This window comes from Cervus elaphus, chromosome 19 (assembly GCF_910594005.1).
Source record: "Cervus elaphus chromosome 19, mCerEla1.1, whole genome shotgun sequence".
Taxonomy (NCBI): domain Eukaryota; kingdom Metazoa; phylum Chordata; class Mammalia; order Artiodactyla; family Cervidae; genus Cervus; species Cervus elaphus.
In genome coordinates this window covers 88,361,562-88,374,599 of record NC_057833.1, presented here as the reverse complement: position 1 = coordinate 88,374,599, position 13,038 = coordinate 88,361,562, and positions in this window count along the sequence as shown.

Here is a 13,038-nt window from a genome sequence, read left to right as displayed (position 1 = left end):
CTTATCTACATTAACTTAATTGTGCAGGATATGAATTAATGTCTGCCTAATAGAAATTCTTTCTCTCACACATTATGGTTTTGAGAGAAACATGTAGGATAAGTAAGCAACAAAAAGTAATTTCACAGACTCACAAACATAGAGAACAGACTTGTGTTCCCAAGAGGGAGGGAAGACTTGGGAGTTTAGGGTTAGTAAATGTGAAATATTATATATAGAATGTATAAACAACAAGGTCCTACTCTATAGCACAGAGAACTATATTCAATATCCTGTGATAAACCATAATGGAGAAGATTATGATAAACCATATATGAAGAAATATATATATCTGAATCACTTTGCTGTATAGCAGAAATTAACACATTGTAAATCAACTATACATCAATAAAATAAATTTTCTTTTAAAAGTAGTTTCAAATCAGAAGAGGTAGCTTCGGGAATTCAGCTTTTAAAAAGCTGTTTATCCACCATCATTTTTGAATATTAAATAATTATTTAAATAACCAACTGAAACCAAAGTAGTGATACAAATCTCTGAATTTGTTGAGGCTGCCCCCTTTACTCTTGACTAGCTATTGCGGTGTGTTCTTTTACAGATCTTGCTCAAAAATGGTGAGCAGATGATGTAAGGCTTTGGTCACTTGAAGCTCCAAGCCCAGGGCCCCACCTGGCAAAGCAGTAATGAATCTCAGTCAATTTATTTGGGTCAATAGTTTTTAATAAATAAATAACTCTGCTGTTTCAGAAAATAGAATCTAACAGGAACAGGCCTGACATAAACACAGCCATTCCCTCTCATTTTCACCGGGGTCATTAATGCTTTGCCCAATTAAGTACCAAAACACAGCCCCTGAATAATTTAAACTGGATGATTGAGGAAAATAAATTATACCAGCTTATGGAAACTTATTTTTAAAAAGAAAATTAAACTGCGGCTTTCTACATGACCTAAATTGAATTTAACTAAAAATACTTAACTTTAAACGAAAGGTCAGAAACCTGATTCTTAAAGAACTGGAGTCATTTATTGCTCCCCTCCCCCATCTTGGCAGGCAAGGCTGAGTCTTCATGACCCACAAGCAACTGGACAGGTTACCGAATTTTCAACATCTCTCAGATGCTTTAGTGCTCCTGCAGACGCTGCCTCTGCCAAAGGAGCTTTTTAAAGTTTACGCATTTATCTTCAAGAGAAAGCAAGACAAGCTTGTTCACAACCAAATCCAGTTCATGTTCGACATTGTTTAGACATGAATGTTCTATGCTTGGCGAGGCAGAGTGCCTGACTGAAAACAAAGATGTCATTGATTATACCAAGGAATTGTTCCAGCACACTCTCTTATACTTTCCTTGGACCTTTATACCCTGCGGTGTTAAAAAAAAAAAAAGCCAGACGATTCAGTGATTTCTCCCATTGACAGATGGATCTATCTTTTCTCTCCTTGAACCTGAACAGGCTTGCAACTGCTTCCTCAGATAGAATTCAGCAGAAGTGATGCTCTGTGACTTCCCGGACTAGATCATAAGGGCAGTGAAGCTTCTGCCTTGTTCACTGGGATGCTCACTTTTGGACCCTAGCGTCTCCATCGGCAAAGTCCCATGACCTGAGGCTGCCAGCCATGTTGTGAAGGTACCAGGCCACGTGAGGAGGCCACATGTAAGTGCACTGACAGCTCCAGCTGAGTCCAACATTTCATCATCCCAGAACCTCCAGGTAATTCCACTTCCTAGGTGCTGAGTCACCTTCAGCTGTTTGAGTCTTTCCACCTAAAGCCTGGGGCATCATGAAACAGAGTCAGGTCATTCCCACTATACCCTGTCTGTATTCTTGACTCACAGAAACCAACAGTGTATGGAACAAAATTGTTGTGAAACAGCATGTAAAACATTACCCAGATTACACTGGTTTTGCCTCCTTAAATAGGTTGCTGATTAATCAAATCTTGACTTATTTTATAGAGACAGAACTGTGAAGGTGCAAGACAGAAACCCCTGTCTCCAGGATGAGTCCAGAACCAAGAATCTTCAGTCTGCAGGACTCAAAGAATAGAAATGTTGCCACCAAAGCTCTTTATGAAGCAGGCAGTCCTTCAATAAGGAAAATCCAGGTACCAACCAGCAAGTAGCTTGTAGGGACTAATTCAAGATGAGCCAAACAGCATCCAAGTTTGAAATTCCCCTAACTCCTTAAATTTCACCCTTGAACCCCACATCAGGACAGATATGAGAGCCTTGTCTTCTGTCTCCTTGCTGGTTGATCTCTCAGTAAAAGTTCTTTTCTAAAAAACTGATGCCATATTCTATGCCTATCAGGCAGTGCATCTTTGCTTGGTAACAGTTTATGCCACTAAGTTTTGGGGTGGTTTGTAATGCATCAAGAGTAACTAAAACATACGTATTCTAACTTGGTCCCTACAACAAAGACTGGGAAAAGGAAAATGTGGTGAGGTAAGTCCCATGAGTAGTGTGTAATTAGTCCTATTCTGTAGCTCAAATGTTGAGATTTGTAGGGGCCAAGAAAAGGAAACAATGGGGCTTAATGGAAAAAGAATGATTTCTACAATTGCACCAGCCTGGATTCCAAACCCAGTTCTACTATTATCTACCTAAATATGACTCAAGAGAACTGCTTATTCTGTTTGAGCCTAGTTTCCTCATCTACAGATGGAAGTGCAATATGTAACTTAATGTAACAAGACTATTTTTAGGGTTATATGAATTGTAAAGAGGTGAATCCTTTCCCTGCCAAATGGTAGAGATGCAGTAAATGAAACCATCCCTAGTGAGAGTGGGTACTCACCCAGCACCACTTCTGCTTTTGGTGGGCTTTTTTCTGATGCTTCAGTATTTGGTGTTATCTATGCAAGAAAAATGTGAACATATGTGGATGCCCATGAACATCAGTGCCAGACCCACCAGACCCACTGTCACAGGAAGCACCAGTTCACATGCCCTGCCAGACCAGTTCAAGTGTGCTATATCTAAATCTACCTGCTCTGTCAGCCTCATGCTAGAAAACTCAAAACATTCTTACTGGTGGGGATGTTGGTAAAGAGTAAGAGAGTATGCTGATGAGTGTGTGGTGAAAGTATTGTTTTCATTTTATACAGAAGGTAATGGAAGCCCAGAGAGGTTATGCTGCTGGCTTAAAGTCATACAGCCTGGGGTAGATTCTAGTTTTCTTGATTCCTGATCCAGAGCTTCATCTAGACCATGTCCAGTTACATGGGAGTTAATAAGTATACAAACATCAGTGCTTAAAATGCCTGGAGCCAACCAGATCAGGAGCCAGGAAGTGCCTTCCATACCAACAGCCCAGTGGAGAGGTCCTAGTAAGAGAGAAGTGAAAGGGTAAGCACTTCTTTATTTTCCTGGTTCAGAGAAAGAGGCTTCCCATGCCTGCTCTTTCTCATTCACAGCCATCCAAGCTTGCTAGACTGCTCCAAGGAAATCATTTCACCCAAGTAATTTTAAAGTTTTATGTCTTTCATATTTCTCAATATTTAAGAAATTCTTTTCCAGGTTGGCATGGTAATGTGTAGTGAATCATGTGTCCAAAGGGGACAGGATATATTATAGCACCTTCACATGATGCTCTACAGCATCTGGGAATGTCAAAAAGCAGTGTCATGTGGTGGCACATGATAAATGGTATATATTTGCCAGCAGAGGAATTGAAGGACATTAAAAACCCGATGCTTTTCCTAAATGGCAAAGCGTGGTTCCCTTCTTGCTTTCATCCATGAGCAACTGAATGTTGGAAGCTGACTTTATTGTAAAAAATATCAAGCTGTTTATGGGATTTAGAGTTTGGAGATGAATACTCTTAAATCAGACTACTAAAATCCAAAGTAAATTCATTTTCCTAAAATTGGTCTAAAGGTTGATTTAATACTGCAGCTACCTAGAGCAGGGGAGGGAGAGAGGGAGGAAGAGAGGGCAGGAAAACGAGAAAGAGCTTTACAAAGAGCAAATGTGCAAACAATGATTAAGGATTTTGAAGATTTATGTAACATGATTCATATACACGAATATGAAATTGTACTTTACAGAGATTAGGGCTTCCTTTAAACTCTTAATAGAAACTGATCAGATGCCTGTATCTTCAAAGTGCTTAAAACATGCCTGTAATTAATAAATTCTTTAAATAGCTGAGCTGTTGTTGAAGAATAAATATGAAACAAAGATACTTTCAGGCACCCAATGCTAGGTCATCAGCTGCCTCTCAGAGAGGGAAACTCTAAGACAGAAGAAGGACGAGTGTACAATAAAAAAACATGTGGATATATCTAAATAAGATCTAAGCAATGAAACAAAAAAAAGTTAAAATAATGAGTAACTTGCGTGACCTAAAAACAAAATAGCAGCAAAATACTAGGCAAAAATAACATACAAACCAGAATAGAAAGTTCAGAATTAAAATGTTTTTTGCTCACAAGTATGCTTGTTAAATCCTTAAAGAGGTGGGAATATCAGACCATCTTACCTGTCTCCTGAGAAACCTGCAGGTCAAGAAGCAATAGTTAGAACTGGACATGGAGCAACAGACTGGTTCAAAATTGGGAAAGGAGCATGTCTAGGCTGTATATTGTCACCCTGCTTATTTAACTTATATGCAGAGTACATCATTCAGTGTCAGCTGGATGAATCACAAACTGGAATCAAGATTATCAACAGCCTCAGAGATGCAGATCAGTTCAGTTCAGTCGCTCAGTCCTGTGTGACTCTTTGCGACCCCATGGACTGCAGCACACCAGGCCTCCCTGTCCATCACCAACTCCCAGAGACCACCCAAACCCATGTCCATTGACTCAGTGATGCCATCCAACCATCTCATCCTCTGTCATCCCCTTCTCCTCCTGCCCTCAATCTTTCCCAGCATCAGGGTCTTTTCCAGTGAGTCAGCTCTTCGCATCAGGTGACCAAAGTACTGGAGTTTCAGCTCCAACATCAATCCTTCCAATGAACACCCAGGACTGATCTCCTTTAGGATGGACTGGTTATATCTCCTTGCAGTCCAAGGGACTCTCAAGAGTCTTCTCCAACACCACAGTTCAAAAGAATCAATTCTTCGGCACTCAGTTTTCTTTATAGTCCAACTCTCACATCCATACAGGACCACTGGAAAAACCATAGCCTTGACTAGATGGATCTTTGTTGGCAAAGTAATGTCTCTGCTTTTTAATATGCTGTCTAGGTTGGTCCCAACATTCCTTCCAAGGAGTAAACGTCTTTTAATTTCATGGCTGCAATCACCATCTGCAGTGATGTTGGAGCCCCCAAAAATAAAGTCAGCCACTGTTTCCACTGTTTCCCCATGTATCTGCCATGAAGTGATGGGACCAGATACCATGATCTTAGTTTTCTGAATGTTGAGCTTTAAGCCAACTTTTTCACTCTCCTCTTTCACTTTCATCAAGAGGCTGTTTAGTTCTTGTGTACTTTCTGCCATAAGGGTGGTGTCATCTGCATATCTGTGGTTATTTATATTTCTCCCGGCAATCTTGATTCCAGCTTGTGCTTCTTCCAGCCCAGTATTGCTCATGATGTACTCTGCATACAAGTTAAAAAAGCAGGATGACAATATACAGCCTTGACATACTCCTTTTCCAGTGGTTGGGACTTCACTTGCCAGTGTGGAGGGTGGAGTTCAGGTCTGATCCCTGGTCATGGGGTGGAGTGGGGGATGGAATCCCACATGCCTTGCAGCGAAAAACCAAAAACCAAAACACAGAGCAGAAGCTGTATTGGAACAAATTCAATGAAGACTTTGAAAATGGTCCACATCAAAAAAAAAAAAAAAAACCCTTAGGCAAAAAAGATCGACACATGTGTAAAAAACAATATATTCTTTGAAGTCAGTGGGGGAAAGGAGAGATGATGAGTCAATCAGCGGCAATGAAGGATCTTCAGATGGAACAAAGGCTTCATCTGAAAAATGCAAAATTATAAATTTTAAAAGAGTTTAGGAGAGTATTTTTATAGCTTAAAAGTAGGCAAGAATTTCCTAAGCACAAAACAAAAAGCGCAAATCATGAAGAAAGGTATTGATGTATTCAGTACTTTGAAATTAGGAACCTTTGTTCATTAAAAGACACCCTAAGTAAAATGAAATGTGAAACCATGAGGTGAAAATTGATATTTGCAATCCTTATTACTAACAAAAGATTGGTGTCAGAATATATGAAGAATTTCTACAAATCAATAAGAATAAACTAAGCAATTAAGAAATGAGGGGGAATTTATAAACTGGCAATTTATAGAAAAATAAATCTGAAAGGCAAATTAACACACTAAAGATGCTCAATACCACAGGTCATCAGGGAAACAGAAATTAAAAATGATAAAAAGATACTGCTGTGATCTGAAGGTTTTCTCCCCCCCCAAATTAGTATTGAAACCTAACCTCAAAGATGATGATTTTAGGATTTGGGGTCTTTGGGAGGTGGTTAGGTTATTATTAGGTGATTAGACTCCACCCTCATAAGTGCAACTGATGCCCTTAGAAAAGAGATCCCACAGACACCCCTGGCTCTTTGGGCCATTGAGGATACAGAGAGAAGATGGCACCACAGCAGAAGGCCCTCACCCAACCATGCTGGCACCCTGATCTTGGACTTCTGGCTTCCAGAACTGGGAGAAATAAATTTCTGTTGTTTACACACTATTCAGATGTGGTGTTTTGTTATAGCAGCCTGAGCGGATGAAAACAGATACTATTTCACACTTACCAACTTGGAAAAGTTGTTAAAGTCCAATAAAACCATACAGTGGTGAGACTGAAGAGCACTGGCAATATTTACACACTGATAGTGGGAGTGTAATTGCACATTAGAGAGCACTGGGCAGAACCTATTAAAACTAAATCCTCAAACATACTCGGATCCAGGTTAGTTTCAGAGGGCTACTGTAGCAAAGTACCACAAGCTGGCTGCCTTAAACAGATTTATTCCATCACTCTTCTGGAGGCTAGAATCTGAAATCAAAGTGTCAGTTATGTTCTCTCTCATGCCTTTGGGGGAAGGTCCTCCACTTGCCTCTTTCAGTTTCTGATAACCCTGTCCCTTGACTGTGGTAGCATCACTGTAATCTTTGCCTCTGTCGTCACGTGGGCTTCCTGTGTCTCTGTGTCTTCATGTGGCTCTTTACTTACAAGGACACCAGTCATAGTGGATTAGGAGCCTACCCTACTGCAGTATGACTTCATCCTAACCGAACGAATTGTGTCTGCAAGGACACTAGTTCCAAATAAGTTCAGATTCTGGGTACTGAGAGCAAGGGAGACTTTTTGCGGGGGGGAATACAATTCTACCCATAACATCTAGCCATCACTGTTTTATATATATATATATATATATATATATATATATATATACATATATATACATATAATATATTAGTTATATATTTTAAAAATACACACATGCATGTGAAAACATGTATATGTATATTCATTGTAGTATTTTTCAAGATTATGAAAACAGAAAACTAGAAATATCCTTCAACAGGAAATGTGTTCAATTATGATATATTCATTCAATAGAATATTAATTAGCAGTTAAATAACAAAGTAGAAATAACAAATGGGAAAACCAAATATATCATGGCAAGAATAAAATACAAATTGTAAGTTTCCATTTTCAACAATATGATAGATTAGATATAAAAATAATAGGCAAATCAGAAAAGTTTTAAATACACTACTGAGCTGACACAAAAATAAGGATTTTGCAAAATAAAAAATTCAGTGAAACGTGAAACCCTGGGAAGTATGTGAGCCCCAAATCTGGCTCTGCCCTGGTGATTTTGCCAGCCTTGTAGACCTTTAATGTCTGCATGTCCTGTGATGTTCAGAACCTAAAGTCCATATTCCACTTTAGGAGGCTACATCTTTACTATGAGGCTGAGGAATAAACCTCACAGAAAGGGACAGCAAGGACACCTGTCTGACTAAACTTTAGCCCAGGGTAAGTGAAAAAAATCTCTCCTGAGCATCCATAGATATAACTCATGTATTTGTGTTCTTAAAAAAGGTTTTGTGTAATGTTTGACTTGTTTTCAAAACTCCTCTGTCCATGGGATTTCCTAGATAAGAATACTGGAGTGAGTTGCCATTTCTTTCTCCAGGGAATCTTCTTGACCCAGGAATTAAACCTCATCTCTTGCATTGCAGGCAGTCTCCTGCATCACAGATTTTTTACCTCTGAGCCAGCAGGGAAGCCCCAGTATCACCTATAACTGATAGAAAAAATATACTGAAGAATAAAATTTTGTGTAGCCCTTGAAAAATTACCACAGGTAAAGTCTGGAATAAAATAAACAGCACAGGATAAAAACTATGTATACATAGGTGATTACAAACCAGCACATAGGTAGGAAAAGCAAATACACAGAAATCAAATACTGAAATTTACAGACATAAAAATCTAAATACATTTATTATACCTAAAGAAATGTTCTTAAAAGCTTGAGAAGAACAGAGAGGAAAACATTAATGAAAAATCTTTCTTTTAGAAAGAACAAAGTATACCTTTAGAAATAAAAATATGTGATTATTGAGATATAAAACAAAATGAACAAACTAAACAGCAAATTATATGTATCTGAAGAGAGAAATTTGGAACTTTCAAAATAGATGCAAATAGTTACTCAAAATTCAGGCCAGAGAGATTATGAGTAAAAATCAAAAAAGAAAGGTCAAAAGGCATGAGAGATAGATGCAGAGTTCCAGAAGAGGCCAAGAGAGAAAAAAGGAAGAGACAATATAAAAATAAATAGTTTCTGAAAACATTCCAGAATTGTTGGGAGTCGTCAAGTCTTTAGTTCAGAAATTCTAATAAATTTTAAAAAGGATAAGTACTTTAAAAAAATCTATACCAAAATACATCAAAGTGAAACCTGAGAACACTATACACAAAGAGAGATTACCTGCAAATAAACAGCAATTTGATGCTGACCTTTCTGTAGCAATAGTGGGAGCCAGGACACACAATGCTGAAAGAAGAGTACTGTCAAAATTGTTATTCAAAAATGAAAATAAAACAATGCCTTTTTTAGACAAAAATTGATTTATCCCCAAAATTATTCTCATGAACATAAAGTTGCAAAGGAACAGGGAAATAATCCAAAATTAAAACTCTGAGTTATAAGAAGAAATGGTGTGGTAGGCAGAATAATGCCCCCAAGGATGACCACATCCTAATCCTTGGAATCTGTAAATATATTACCTTACATGGCAAAGGAGAATTAAGGTAATAGATGGAATTAAGGATGCCAATCAGCTGATCTTAAAATAGGGAGATTACCCTGGATTATCTGAGGGGGCCCACTGTAATCACAATCATCCTTAAATGTGGAAGAGGAAGACAGAAGTGGAGATCAGAGAAATGAGAGCCTGGTAAAGACTTGGCCTAACATACTAACATTGAGAGTAAAGGAAGAGAGCCACTAGTCAAGGAATGTGGGCACCTTTTAGAAGCCAGGAAAGACTAGAAAATGGGATTCTCCCTAGAGCTTCTAGATGGGAATGCAGGTCTGCCAAAATTTTGATGTGGGTCCAGTTGAAACCCATTCTGTAGTTCTGAACTACAGATATGTAACATAATGAATTTGTCTTGTTCTAAGCCACTAAGTTTGTGGAGTTTGTTACATCAGCAACAGGAAACTAAGACAAGGGGGGAAGAAAGGTATTGATAAATACTAGTTTAAATATAAACCAAAATTCACATGGTAAAGTAACAAGGGCAATGCTAAATTTGAAGGAAACACGATAGGACTAAAATACTGGACAATAATAGCTTATGTATTGCTCAGGATCCCATTAGGAGATAGAATCCTCTCAGTGATTTGAATGCAGAAAATTTAATAAAAGGAATTATTAACAGGGAACTAGAGTAATATGGAATTGGCTAATGAACATGAAAGGGAACTACAAATAATATAGGAATTGCATATACAGGAAATAACCTCTATCCCTTGGGTAAGTTAAAGTATCCAAAGAAATGTCACCTATATCTTCCCCTGGACTGAGATCCAAACATCACTGGGAAGAGCAAAACTTGGCTCACTGGGCAGCAGAGAAGTCTGTGCAGCACTGGTGGGACATACAAGGATCCATCCTCCGGGGTGACAGCAGAGGCCACAATCAGGTAAACATCAAGCCTCACAATTTGGGAGGTGCAAGAGGAAGCTGCTGGCAGAGGGATATGTTTCGAATAAAGGAAGAAGGCAAAACCTCAGAAAAAGAAGTAAATGAAGTGGAATTAAGCAGTTTACCCAATAAAGAGCTCAAGGTAATGATCAAAAAATGTTCAGTGAACTCAGAAAAAGAACAGATGAACACAGTGAGAATAGCCTGCAAGGCTCCTCTATGCGTGGAATTCTCCAGGCAAGAATACTGGAGTGGGCTGCCATTTCCTCCTCCAAGAAAATATAAAGAAGACCCAAACAATGTTGAATAATAAAATAACTGAAATAAAAACTACACTAGAAGGAATCAATGATGGAATGAATGAACCAGAGGAACAGAGCAGTGAGCTGGAAGACAAAGTAGCGGAGATCACCCAAACTCATCAGAAAAAATAAAAAAGGACAGTTTACAACATCAAGTATACTAACATTCGTATTATAGGGTATCCTAGAAGGAGAGGAGTGGGGGCAGAGAAAACTTATTTGAGAAATAACAGCTTAAAAAAAAGAAAAAACCTAACTTGGGGAAAGAAAGAGACATCCAGGTCCAGGAAACGCAGAAAATTCCAAACAGGATGACTCCAAAAGAGATACACAAGAAGACACACAATAAATAAAGGCAAAAATTAAAGAAAGAATCTTAAAAGCAAGGGAAAAGCAATTATTTTCATAAAAGAGAACTCCCATAAGGCTATCAGCTGACTTTTCAGCAGACACTTTTCAGACCAGAAGGAGTGATACAATATAGTCAAAGTGATGAGAAACAAAAACTTACAATTGAGGATACACTACCCAGTAAGGCTATCATTCAGATTTGAAGGAGAGATTGCAATTTTATACACAAGAGAAAGTTAACGGTTAAGCACCACTAAATCAACTTTACAAGAAATGTTAAAGGGTCTTCTCTAAGCAAAAAAGAGAAAACCAAAGTAAAAATATAAAAATTACCCCCCCAAAAAATCTCAATTGTTAAGTCAAACACATAGTAAAGGTAGTTGATCAATCAATTATAAAGCTAGGAGTACGGTTAAGAGACAAAAGTGATGAATCTTTTGTCCGTAAGTTGTTATTTCAGTTCACTTGCTCAGTCATGTCCGACCCTTTGCAACCCCATGGACTGCAGCACACCAGGCCTCCCTGTCCATCACCAACTCCCAGAGCTTACTCAAACTCATGTCCACAGAGTTGGTGATGCCATCCAACAATCTCATCCTCTGTCATCCCCTTCTCCTCCTGCCCTCAATCTTTCCCAGCATCAGGGTTTTTTCAAATGAGTCAATTCTTCACATATGGTGGCCAAAGTACTGGAGTTTCAGCTTTAACATCAGTCCTTCCAATGAACATCCAGGACTGATATCCTTTAGGATGGACTGGTTGGATCTCCTTGCAGTCCAAGGGACTCTCAAGAGTCTTCTCCAACACCACAGTTCAAAAGCATCAATTCGTCAGTGCTCAACTTGCTTTATAGTCCGACTCTCACATCCATACATGACCACTGGAAAAAACATAGTTTTGACTAGATGGACCTTTGTTGGCAAAGCAATGTCCCTGCTTTTTAATATGCCGTCAGGTTGGTCATAACTTTTCTTCCAAGGAGTAAGCATCTTTTAATTTCATGGCTGCAGTCACCATCTGCAGTGATTTGGGAGCCCAAGAAAATAAAGTCAGACACTCTTTCCCCATCGACTTGCCATGAAGGGATGGGACCAGATGCCATGATCTTAGTTTTCTGAATGTTGAGCTTTAAGCCAACGTTTTCACTCTCATTTTTCACTTTCATCAAGAGGCTCTTTAGTTCCTCTTCACTTTCTGCCATAAGGGTGATGTCATCTGCATATCTGAGGTTATTGATATTTCTCCCAGCGATCTTGATTCCAGCTTGTGCTGCATCCAGCCCAGTGTTTCTCATGATGTACTCTGCATGTAAGTTAAATAAGCAGGGTCACAATATACAGCCTTGACGTACCTCTTTTCCTACTTGGAACCAGTCTGTTGTTCCATGTCCAGTTCTAACTGTTGCTTCCTGACCTGCATACAGATTTCTCAAGAGGCAGGTCAGGTGGTCTGGTATCCCCATGTCTTTCAGAATTTTCCACTGTTTATTGTGATCCACACAGTCAAAGGCTTTGGCATAGTCAATAAAGCAGAAATAGACGTTTTTCAGTAACTCTCTTGCTTTTCTGACGATCCAGTGGATGGTGGCAATTTGATCTCTGGTTCCTCTGCATTCTCTAAATCCAGCTTGAACATCTGGAAGTTCACGGTTTGTGTATTGCTGAAGCCTGGCTTGGGTATTTTGAGCATTACTTTGCTAGCGTGTGAGATGAGTGCAATTGTGCAGTAGTTTGAGCATTCTTTGGCATTGCCTTTCCTTGGGATTGAAATGAAAACTGACCTTTTCCAGTCCTGTGGCCACTGCTGAGTTTTCCAAATTCCCAGCATATTGAGTGCAGCACTTTCACAGCATCATCTTTCAGGATATGAAATAGCTCAACTGGAATTCCATCACCTCCACTAGCTTTGTTTGTAGTGATGCTTCCTAAGGCCCACTTGACATCTCATTCCAGGATGTCTGGCTGTAGGTGAGTGAGCACAGCATCATTTTCTGGGTCATGAAGATCTTTTTTGTACAGGTCTTCTCTGTATTGCCACCTCTTCTTCATACCTTTTGCTTCTGTTTTGTCCATACCATTTCTGTCCTTTACTGAACCCATCTTTGCATGAAACATTCCCTTGGTATCTCTAATTTTCTTGACGAGATCTCTAGTGTTTCCCATTCTATTATTTTCCTCTTATTTCTTTGCACTGATCACTGAGGAAGGTTTTCTTATCTCTCCTTGCTAGTCTTTG